The sequence below is a fragment of the Ailuropoda melanoleuca genome, chromosome 14 (assembly GCF_002007445.2).
Source record: "Ailuropoda melanoleuca isolate Jingjing chromosome 14, ASM200744v2, whole genome shotgun sequence".
Classification (NCBI taxonomy): Eukaryota; Metazoa; Chordata; class Mammalia; order Carnivora; family Ursidae; genus Ailuropoda; species Ailuropoda melanoleuca.
This window is the reverse complement of record NC_048231.1, coordinates 14429352-14441525: the sequence shown is the minus strand read 5'-3', so window position 1 is coordinate 14441525 and position 12174 is coordinate 14429352. Positions and strand designations below refer to the sequence as shown.

At 38.5% G+C, this 12174-nt stretch overlaps 1 protein-coding gene across 10 annotated transcripts in view; it reads left to right on the top strand.

The window, feature by feature from the left end:
• Nucleotides 1-12174, top strand: part of NUMB (NUMB endocytic adaptor protein) — a 176620-nt gene that overhangs the window by 41675 nt on the left and 122771 nt on the right. For all 10 annotated transcript variants that reach the window (XM_034642993.1, XM_002914681.4, XM_002914679.4 and 7 more), the window contains exon 2: nt 1114-1245. The gene's annotated coding sequence lies outside the window, so the exon portion shown is untranslated. The remainder of the gene's footprint in view (nt 1-1113; nt 1246-12174) is intronic.

The window sequence follows — 12174 nt, the reverse complement described above, 5'->3', positions numbered from 1 at the left end:
AATTTAAAAACTCATTCATTCCGCTATTTTACCTCTTAAAAGGTGCAAAGCCTCTATTAGAAAACTTAACCCGTTATATTGTCTTTGAGGTTTATGTATCTGCTTTCCTATAAGATTGGGAGATTTTTTAGAGCAGGGACTAATCTTATTTATTTTTGGGCTCCGCCAGCAACTAGTAGAGTCCCTGTCACATGTTAGGTACCTAAAAAATACTAGTTGAGTAGCAAATCAATACATAGAATGAAATTGAGGGGATTTTAGAGCTCATGGAAATCATAGAGACACTATAATTTCTAAAAAGAATTCTGTATTGCTTACACAGGGCTACAGCTTTTGATTTTGACTCTATTTATAAAACAACTAGTACTGTCCATCACATCGTCTCATAAAAGAAGCCATTTTAATACCAGAAAAAGTAGGAAGGACAACCTCAGAGTAAGCACTGTTGGTAACTTTACATCCATTTTTGGTCATGGCTAGCATCTATTTAAGGATTAGATTTCTGGAATCATTATCTGATTCAACCCTCTTCTTTTAGAGATGATGTATCTGAGCTCAGAGAAGTATCAAAGTTCTTACAGCAAGGCAGAATAACTGAGTTTAGAACCCAGGTCTTCTGACTACCAGCCCCAAATTTTGATCCAGTCACTTTAGTCTTCATTACATGATGACACTTAGGCACAGAGAATTTGTTCCTTAAGTAAGATCATATATCTAGTAAGCAGTAGAGCTGGGACTTGAATCTGCATTATCCAACTCCACCTTCAGTGAAACCTATGCATTGCTTACATGTAATCTTAATCCATTCTACCAGCCCCCATTCAGTTGTAAAGATGGAATTATAAATGATTGAAAGGAAATGTTTAGGGGGGCCTGGGTGGCTCAGTCGGTTAAGTGTCTGACTTCAGCTCAGGTCTTGATCTTGGGGTCCTGGGATTAAGCCCCACGTCCAGCTCTGTGCTCAATGGAGAGTCTGCTTCTCTCTCTCCCTCTGGCCCTCCCCCCTGCTCACGCTCTCTAGTGCGTGCACACACTCTGTCTCTCTGAAATAAATAAAATCTTTAAAAAAAGGAAACGTTTATATTCAGTATTTTCTTTCCTTAAAAATTTCAGATTTGGAGCTTCAGCAGCTTCTTCCAGGGAGGAGGTCCAGCGTAGCTGTTGTTTTGACCCAGGATCTTGATTCAGATCCATAGATCGGAATATTGGTGTACCAGCCATCCTCAGACACCTCACTAAGGACAGGTATGTGAAACAGATAGTAAAGATAAGTAGAATGAATGCTAGTGTTTTTCCTTTCTATTTCTTGTTAGATGAGAACAGTTGACACCTTTAAAAATTTAGCCCTTTATCGTGGTAAAAACAAAGCATTTGGAATATTAATTGAGTGGGGCAAAATATTTTCTTGATGGTAAAATATGTGTCAATGTTAACAGTGGTGAAACTTAGGGTAATTAAAAGTTTTCTTCTTTCTCTTTTTGTGCATTTTTCAAATTGTATTTATGAGCTTGTGTTAGTTAGCTATTGTTACGTAACATAACAAACCACCCCTAACTTAGTGGTTTAAAAACATACCAGTCATTTATTTTGCTCATGTATCTGTAATTTGGACAAGATCTGCTTAGTGGGGACAGCTTGTCTCTGTTAATATGTGGCCTAAGATGAAGCAGCTGAAAGGGTGGGGGTGGCTTGATGGCTGGGTGGTGGAATCATTTGAACACTTGGCACACTCATATATGTGTTAATGCTAGCTTTTGGTGTGGACCTAAGCCTGGGCTGTTAGCCACAACACCTACACATGACCTCTCCTTTTGGCTGCTTGGCTTCCTCACAGCATGATGGCTCGGTTCCAAGAAAGAGCATCCCAAGAGAGCAGGGTGAAGTTGCATGGCATATTTGACTTGGTTTTGGAAGTCACATAATGGTACTCTGTTTTTTTCTTCTGGTTGAGGTAGTCCTAAAGGTCCACCTAGGTTCAGAAGAGGGGGTAGGGGCACCTGGGTAGCGCAGTCGTTAAGCGTCTGCCTTCGGCTCAGGGCGTGATCCCGGAGTCCTGGGATCGAGCCCCACATCGGGCTCCTCGGCTGGGAACCTGCTTCTTCCTCTCCCACTTCCCTGCTGTGTTCCCTGTCTCGCTGGCTGTCTCTCTGTCACATAAATAAATAAAATCTTTAAAAAAAAAAAAAAAGAGGGGGTAGACATAGACCACACCGCTTGAAGGGAGGAATATCAGCATCTCATTAGAAGAGCTAATAGGATGGAATCTGCCATTGTAGCCTCTTTGGAGAATATAATGTGTCACAGTTTGTATTACTTTTAAGATAAGAGTATAAATAACATGTGTAATGTATAAAAAGAGAAATATTGACGGAAATTATGGTGTATGAGTCCAGTAAGAATTTTGTGTGTTTTTTCCTAAGTAGAGTATGATGCTGAAAATAAGATGCCTAAACAGGAAGAGGTGAGATAGATTTTGAATCTTCTTTTGTATCAATAAAGCAGCAAACTGAAAAATGAAGACAAAAATTTATGAACAAGATGCAAAATAAGATTTGTAGCTTGGATTTTTTGTTTTTGAAAAAATGCTTTTATTTTAGTTTAAAGGCTACTTTTTTTCCCCTTATTTTAATAATTGGAGAATTATTTGGGAAGCTGGTTTCTGATATGATAGATTTGAGAAACTAGTGTCAGTGTTACCGTATGCATCGTTTGTTTTGTCTATCTGCTACTTTTAAGGAAAACTAATCTTTTTTAAGATTGTACAATTTTACCTGCTAAATTTCTTGTAAATATTTAAAAATTCAGTGGCACAAGAAAACTTGCAAAGTTGTAGAATATTTGGTTGTATTATTACTATTTTTTAAAAAGATTTATTTATTTATTTGAGAGAGAGAGAGAGCGAGAGCGAGTATGAGTGAGGGAGGAGCAGAGGGAGAGCATCTCAGGCACACTCCCTGCTGAGCAGGGAGCCTAACTTGGAGCCTTTCAGGACCCTGAGATTATGACTTGAATTGAAATCACGTGTTAGTTGCTTAACTGAGCTACCCAGATGCCCCTATTTGGTATTATTGGTCACACTTACCAATTTTATGAATCGCCTTTGGCAGGTTTGAATATAGTTAGTACTTAATTTCTGAATGTAATGGGATAATATTTTTAGATAGTCATCTAAGTATTACATGGAGATGTTGGTCCATTCACTATAGGTGGGAAATGAGCTATAATTAATATATACCAGTATGTATGTGTACACACACACACACTGTCACACTCATTATCTCTTAGGCCTAGAACAATTTTTTTGCTGTCTAGATATGAGCCTAATATGGCAGAGATGGTTCAGTTCTATTTCCCAACTACTCACAGATATCTTATAGTGGGAAATGACTTAACCAGCTCTTGTGACAATAGAGGTAATCTCAGAAGTTTGCCCTTACTGTGAATAATCAATTGACGGAGTTTGTGAAATGGTATATTTTATTTTAGTTCAAAGGTATAATAATTGGGAAAGCTGTTTTAATTTTTTTTCATTTAAAAGCATGATGTTTTCCAGTAGACATAGATTGGAAATAATGAGTAGTGTAAAATATCGTGTCTTAAATAACAACAACAGATACATGCATATACGTATAGACATATATAAAGCCTGTAAGCATTAACTTGCCTTCTTTTTTTGTTTTAAGCATTTTTAAAGCCCACTTTTGCTTTTAAGAAGTTTGAGTAGGTAAATTGCTGATTAACATCTTTTCTGGGTTTATCTTGCCATTCTGCAAGGCCTGTGCCTGAGGGCTTAAAAAAATCCCTTGAGTAAGTGAAATACTGCTTTCTGACTGAAGCTAAAACAAACACCACTTCTAAAACACCCTATAGAAATTGCAAATATGCTGGTGTTTACTCTGTGGCACTCTATTCAATTCATGGAAGGAGGTAAATGATAAGGTTCTCTTGTGAAGAGGAATGACTTTTGGGGCGCCTGGGTGACTCAGTCGTTTGGGCGCCTGCCTTCGACTTGGGTCATGATCTCGGGGTCCTGGGATCGAGCCCCACATTGGGCTCCCTGCTCAGCTGGGAGTCTGCTTCTTCCTCTCCTTCTGCACACTGCTCGTGCTCGCCCTCTCTCTCAAAAAAAAATCTTTGAAAAGATGAATATGTAAATATTCTTTTAAAATACAAAAAAGATTTTTTGAATAATTATGGAAGGCAGAAATTATATTTCGTTGGGATTAGTGGTTATCCTACTTTGATTTCGAAAATTATAATGACTCATTTGAAAAATGGCATTCAGTTCATGCTTATACAGATTTTTGGCAAAATAGAAGTTGTGTGACTTTCTTGTCTTGAACTCCCCACCCCCCATTATTAAAAAATATAACACCTTTTATGTTTGAAATGTTTAACAAAAGTGATTAAAATTTATGGTAAGGAAATGATTGGCATAGCATAAAATTTTCCATATTAACTATTTTTTTGTGTACAGTTCAGTAATATTAATAAGTATATTTGCATTGTTGAACAACCAATCTCTAGAACTTTTCATCTTGTGAAACTGAAACTTTATACCTATTAAACAACAACTCCCTTATTCTCCGCTCCCTCTACTCCTGGCAACCAGGATTCTGTCTGTGAATTTGGCTACTGTAGGTACCTCATATAAATGGAATCATCCAGAATTGTCTTTTTGTGACTGGCTTATTTCATTGAGTGTGATGTCCTCAAGGACATTTGATGTAGTACCTGTCAGAATTTCCTTTTTTTTTTTTTTGAGAGAGAGAGAGAGAGAAGGAAAGAGGGGGGCAGAGGGAGAGGGAGAGAGAAATCTTAAGCAGGTTCCATGCCCAGTATGGAGCCTGAGATCATGACCTGAGCTGAAATCAAGAGTCAGACACCTAACCAACTGAGCCACGTAGGCACCCCAGCATTGTTCCTTTTTATTATTGAATATTCCATTGTATAGTTATACCAAATTTTATTTATTCATTTTTAAAAGATTTTATTTTTAAGTAATCTCTGCACTCAATGTGGGGCTTAAACATAAAACTCTGAGATCAAGAGTTGCCTGCTGTACGGACTGAGCCAGCCAGGTGCCCCTCGATATACCAGTTTTAAAAATTAATTCATCAGTTGTTGGGTATTTGAATTGTTCCTACTTCTTGGCTATTATATTTATCATCTCATTTTTTCAAAAATTTATTTATTTATTTTAGAGAGAGAGAGAGCACAAGCTGGAGGGGTAAAGGGAGAGGGAGAGAGAATCTCAAGCAGACTGTGTGCAGAGCGTGGAGCCCTATGCAAGGGCTCCATCTCACAGCCCTGAGATCATGACCTGACCCGAAACCAAGAGTTAGATGCTTAACAGATTACGCCACTCAGGTGCCACTATCTCATCAGTTAAACATTTTCTCCTTTGTATATTTAATATATATACATATGTTTAATATAATATATCTAGATATAATATAAATATACATATATTGAGGGATATACTCAAATATTTTTAGTAATAGGTAAGGGATCAAAAAAGTTTGGAGGTCAGTGTTCTTGTCCAGAACAGTCAGAAAACAACTAGAATTATCCTTCGTCACAGGTCTGATTGTACCACTTAAAATTATATTCTACTACCTGTGAAAAAAAGCTGAATTTCTTAATGTGATATTTAAGGAGCTGTACCTTAATGGACCTGTACTTCCTTTTTGTTTTCTAGGTACATTTCAGTCTTATAGCTCAGTGCTACCTTTTAGATTATTCTCACCAAATTCCTCGTAGTTCCTTTAATATATGATGTTCTGCCTTTGAGCTTTTGCCAACTCTTTCCCATTGCCTAGAATGCTGTTTCCTGCCCACCTTGCCTTTTTAAGGGGTACTGTGATATACCATTTAAGCTCCAGCTAAATCACTTCTCTGAAGTGCTCCCCGGCTTATCCAAGTCAATTTAATTGCTTCATTTTCTGTGATAGCTCTGTATCTGGTATGTACCTTTATTACAGCAGCTCTCAAACTAAATTGCTGTTATTTATTAGTGTGTCTGCATCCTTTCCTAGAATGCTACCTCCTTGAGGGCAAAGAAGGCGCCTTATTCATCTAATACTTGTTGTGTAAGTGAGTGAGTAGTAGCCTTGTAGGTGAGGCACTTGCATGACCTTGAGGGTGATGCCTTATGGATGGAGGCCTACCTATTATCTCAGTTTTCAAATTTTTTGTTACCTTACTTACTTTAGGTCCATACCTACGCAGGTTGAGGGTGAGCTCAGGAGTTCATAAACAACTTACGGAGTCACTTCCCTGAGGACATAAAGAAAAGGAAAAAAACAGGGGCGCCTGGGTGGCACAGCGGTTAAGCGTCTGCCTTCGGCTCAGGGCGTGATCCCGGCGTTATGGGATCCGAGCCCCACATCAGGCTTCTCCGCTATGGGCCTGCTTCTTCCTCTCCCACTCCCCCTGCTTGTGTTCCCTCTCTCGCTGGCTGTCTCTATCTCTGTCGAATAAATAAATAAAAAATCTTAAAAAAAAAAAAAAAGAAAAAAAAGGAAAAAAAAACAAAATGAAGTTTGGTCTGCCCACTTGAAGGCAAGGGTTCCCCTCGGAATTTTTGCCCCTGGAGNAAAAGGAAAAAAAACAAAATGAAGTTTGGTCTGCCCACTTGAAGGCAAGGGTTCCCCTCGGAATTTTTGCCCCTGGAGGCTTTCTATTTTCAGATGCTCTTGCTGTTGCTGCTGTACCCACCACAGAAGACCTTGGGGGACTAGAATATGAGAGGATGGGTAGAAAGAATAAATTCCCAAGGGATTCACCCCTCTTTTTCTGAGCTTTATTTATTTATTTTTATTAAAGACTTTATTTATTTGACAGAGAGAGGAGAGAGAGAGAGAGCGTGCCCAAGCAAGGGGAACGGCAGGCAGAGGGAGAGGGAGAAGCAGGCTCCTTGCTCAGCAGGGAGCCGGATGTGGGCTCCATCCCAAGACCCTGGGATCATGACCTGAGCCAGAGGCAGATGCTTAACCTACTGAACCACCCAGGTGCCCCATCTTTTTCTGAGCTTTAGAAGTTCCCTTTCCTAGGTTTGAGCCAGGGCTAGAGGGCTTCTCCTGTATTTCTTTCCACCTGCGCCATAGTGCTCACTTACGAGTTTTGGATTATGTTGTGTTTAGGCTGGGAAATACTAGACGGAAAAAATGGTAAACTCACAGCAAGTACAGTGATACTTTGAATTCTGGTGCTCTTCCTAGATCTGCCTGTAATATTTACTTCTAAGGGTCTTCAGATAGCTGTTCATGCATTCCATCCGGGTTTTATTTTTTTATTTTTATTTTTATTTTTTAAGATTTTATTTATTTATTCGACAGAGATAGAGACAGCCAGCGAGAGGGAACACAAGCAGGGGGAGTGGGAGAGGAAGAAGCAGGCTCATAGCAGAGGAGCCTGATGTGGGGCTCGATCCCATAACGCCGGGATCACGCCCTGAGCCGAAGGCAGACGCCTAACTGCTGTGCCACCCAGGCGCCCCTCCATCCAGGTTTTATAGTTTAGTTCATTGAGAGATAAATAGAGGTGTTTGTTTACTCTATTACCAAACGGGAAGTCTTCCCAATGCTTTTGTTTTAACATTTTATTTGGATATAATTTTAGATTAATAGGAAGTTGTAAAAAGAAGATAGATCCAGTGTGACTTTTACCTAGTTTCCTCCAGTGGTTATATTTGACATAGTTATAGCATAATACTCAAGCCAGGAAACTAACATTAACACCAGCTTTTATTATGAACACATCTGTATATCTCTGATAATTCAGTAACTTTAATGTTTTTCCATACTTGCTTTATATCTATATATCTATAAATATAATCTATATAGATGTATAGATATATATATTCTAGTATGTGTGTATTCTCTTGTTTGTGAACCACTTGAAAGAACATTGCCGGCATCAGGATACTGCACCCCTAAGTACTTAGTTGATCTTCTAAAAAAAAGAAAAGACACTGTACTTTAATAAACATTTGATAAAAGCAAATTATTTTTCTGTATAACTCTAATACCATTATCATAATGGCTAAGAACACTAGCAATATGAATTTGCGGGGGACAGTAGTCTTAATGTTCCAGGACTTTTGTTCTGAAGTTGACTCCTGAAGGTTTAAGTTATTGTTTGAGGAGATGGCCCTCCTGATGATGCACTCTCGGTGATAGTTTTGAATGTCTGAGCTCCCACTATGTGTGCAATTCAGAGCCCAGGATGCTTCCTGATTCTACATTCTTGTTTTCTGTCACTTCCCTCAGCTCAGATTTCCTAAAGCTGTCTGAGCAGATACTTAGAATAGTCCTTATCAAGAGATTATAACTTTGTCAGACTGATTCAGGACTAGCATGTAACTTTGGTTTTAGTTATTAGTCAAGAAATTACAGTTACAGTTGCGGTAGTTTTTGATAATGGTGATGTGTAAGGATTGTATCTAACTGTAAAGTAATTGAAAACCTGGCTACAAGGCTTAAACAAAGAAAGGTCTGTTTTTCTTTCATAAATCTGGAAGTAGGCAGTTGCTCATGTTGCTTCAGTGGCTCAACAATGTTGGGGCCCATATCTTTGTAATTTGCTTGGCCTTCATGGCCCTAAGATAGCTACAACTCCAGCGTTCCACCCACATTTAAGGAGGAAGGCAAAAGGTCCAGACCAAGCAAAAGCTTTCCTGTTAGCGTTCTAGCAGGTTACTTCTAATGTCTCCTGGACCACAATTGGGTCCTGTGGTCACTTCTAACTGTAAGTAGCCTTTTTTTTTTTTTAATTTTTTTAAATTTTTTTTTTTTAAGATTTTATTTATTTACTTGACAGAGAGCCAGTGAGAGAGGGAACACAAGCAGGGGGAGTGGGAGAGGAAGAAGCAGGCTCCCAGTGGATGAGCCTGATGTGGGGCTCGATCCCAGGACTCTGGAATCACGCCCTGAGCCGAAGGCAGACACCTAACGACTGAGCCACCCAGGCGCCCCAAGTAAGTAGCCTTTTGGCCTCTGTAGTGAGATGCAAGGAGGAAGAAAGGATTTAGGAATGGCTTTTGGGGCAGCCAGTTAACAGCACCTGTCACAATTATATGATTGCATTCATTTTACTTCAGAAATTCATTTGATGGGGCGCCTGGGTGGCACAACGGTTAAGCGCCTGCCTTCGGCTCAGGGCGTGATCCTGACATTATGGGATCGAGCCCCACATCAGGCTCCTCCACTGTGAGCCTGCTTCTTCCTCTCCCACTCCCCCTGCTTGTGTTCCCTCTCTCGCTGGCTGTCTCTATCTCTGTCAAATAAATAAAATCTTTAAAAAAAAAAAGAAATTCATTTGACGTCAGTATGATATTCAGCACATTCAGCTTTACAGTTACATAGTGACATCTTACTGGGTACTGTAGGAAACAAAAGGAATTTTAAATTAAGTTGCGAAGGTGAGCTTTTTGGTTATGCAAGGTAAACTTCAGCTTGAATTTTGGGACCCAGGGCAGGTTTTTGAATATGTAAGCATCTGTTTTCTCATATGCGTTAATAATGCCTGACTTTTAGGGTAATTGTGAAGTGGGAAGGAGATAATTTGTGTGAAGTACTTAATATAGTGCCTGCTGCATTGATGGTGTGACAAGGAGATATTATTAATCATTGTTTGGTGGGTAGACGTTGTGCTAGAGTAGAAGAGCATGGACTTCATAGTCAACAGACTTGATTTGATTCCTAGTTCCACTACACAATAAATGTATGGTCTTAGGCAAGTCTCGCCGAGATAATTTATTAACCTGCAGTGTTTATTTCTCAGGATTGTTCAAAGGATTAAAGATTATATATACAGTGAGGCACCATGTAAACTCTCATTAAAAAGTATCTGTTCCTGCTATTTTTAGTTATGATTTCTGTAATTTGGGATCCATATAATAGGTAGGGAATCAGTCATTGAATTTACTTTAGAAATTTATTTGAGGTTTACTTTATTTGTAGTAAAAGGGATATAGTTGATTAGTAGTGAAAATTTTTCATCTGTTCCAAAAAATCAGTTGCAGAAACCGGACAGTGTTACTGTGGAAAACAGGACTTTCTTTTTTAATAAAGATTTTTATTTTTAAGTAATATGTACACCTGATGTAGGACTTGAACTTACAACCCCAGGATCAAGAGTTGCATGCTCCACTGTCTGAGCCAGCCAGGCACCCCAACAAAATGACTTTTAAATTTAATTGTGAAGGTGAGCTTTTGGTTATGTAATAAAACTTGGCTTGAATTTTTGGACTTCGGCATAATGGTATCGTGTTGTGAATCTCACTTATTCTTTTTTGCTCAACACTATCTTAAGATTTAAACTTACTTACTTACTTACTTACTTATTTATTTATTTAGTAGGCTTTGCTCACAGCATGGAGCCCAATGCAGGGCTTGAACACACAACCCTGAGAACAAGACCTGAGCTGAGATCAAGAGTCAGACACTTAAACAACTGAGCCACCCACGTGCCCCAAGATTTAAGCATATTTGAAATCTAGTGTATAACTACTGACTGTTGTATAATATTCCATCGTATGTGGATTTCTACATTTTATTTACTTGTTTCTTTAATGAATCTTTAGGTGTAGCTTGAAAACTACTAACACAAATAGTACTATTATGCATTTTATTATACATATTTCCTATTGAATTATGCAATGGTTTCCCTGTGGTATATACTGAGGAAGGGAATTACTGACATATGGCCCATACACGTACTTAATTTCACTTAATATTACTAGACTGTTTTCCAGAACAGTTACCCAATTTATGCTCCTACCAGTAGTCTATTAGGGTTCCTATTTCCTTAAATCCTCACCAGCATTTGGTCCTATCCATCTGTTTAGTCTTATCATTCTGATGGATATAATGTAGTGTTTTGTGTTTCTTTTCTTTTCCTTTCTTTATTTTAGAGAGAGCTCGAGAGCGAGCATGCCTGGGGGGCGGAGAGACTGAGGGAGAGGGGGAGAGGGAATCCCAAGCCGCCTTTGTGCCGAGCACACAGCCTGATGCAGGGCTTGATCCCAGGACCCTGAGATTACAACCTGAGTGGAAATCAAGAGTCGGATGCTTATCCGACTGAGCTACCCAAGAGCCCCAAGTAGTGTTTTGTTTTAATTTACTTTTCGGTGATTGAGAGTGAGATTTGGCATCTATTTATTGATACCATTTGGGTTTTCCCTGCATGTTGACTAAAAAAATTACCCAAATAATACAGATTTGTTGTAAATATTTTTTAAATTTGTCTTTCTTTTTTTCTTGTTGTTTTATTTTTTTGTTGTAGATATTTTTAAAAATTCGGATCATCTGTAATATCCTAATCTAGAGATAATGGCTATTAACATTGGCTGTATCTTTCTGGTCTTCAAATATTCATACACATATAAATTCTTACACAAATACATACTTTTGTTAATAGGATCACATACCTGTGTTTGCTATTTTCTGTAACGTACACTTTTCATTTCACAATGATATATAACCATTTTCCTGTGTTGTTGGGAATGTATCTACATTACCATTTAATGGGTGCATATCATTTCATTTTATGGCTTTAAGTTATTTAATTTTATATTGTGGGACATATGTGCTATTTTTTTTTTCTCATTAACAATACTTTGGTGAACTGTTAATCAAGCCTAAGCCTCCATTTTGATGAGGCAAGGCTAGAGGGATTATGTTCTTGCTCCCTTTGTGAAACTGGATTTATAATGGCAAGTTGGAGGCTCTCTCAGTTTATTTTCTGCTTGGATTCTAGGGCAGCTATTAACACTTCATTTTATAAAGACAATATCTAGCCCTCCATGTTCCAGGGCTAGAGTTTAAAGACTTCCCAGTTAAGCTTTATTCTTTCTCTCTATCTCTCTCACTTTGTCAAGGCCTGGTTAACAAAGGAGAGTGGAAGAGTGGATAGACCTGTATGTAAATATCTTTGTCTCTTCTGATAGAGGGGCTGCTAAATTTCGACTATAAAGAACTCATCTAACTTGATAACTTCTTTTTATTTTTTAAAACGTTAATAGCCTTTTTTTTTAATGATTTTTAATTATATTATGTTAGTCACCATACAGTACATCTCCGGCTTCCGATGTAAAGCTCGATGATTCATTAGTTGCATATAACACCCAGTGTACCATGCAATACGTGCCCTCCTTACTACCCATCACCC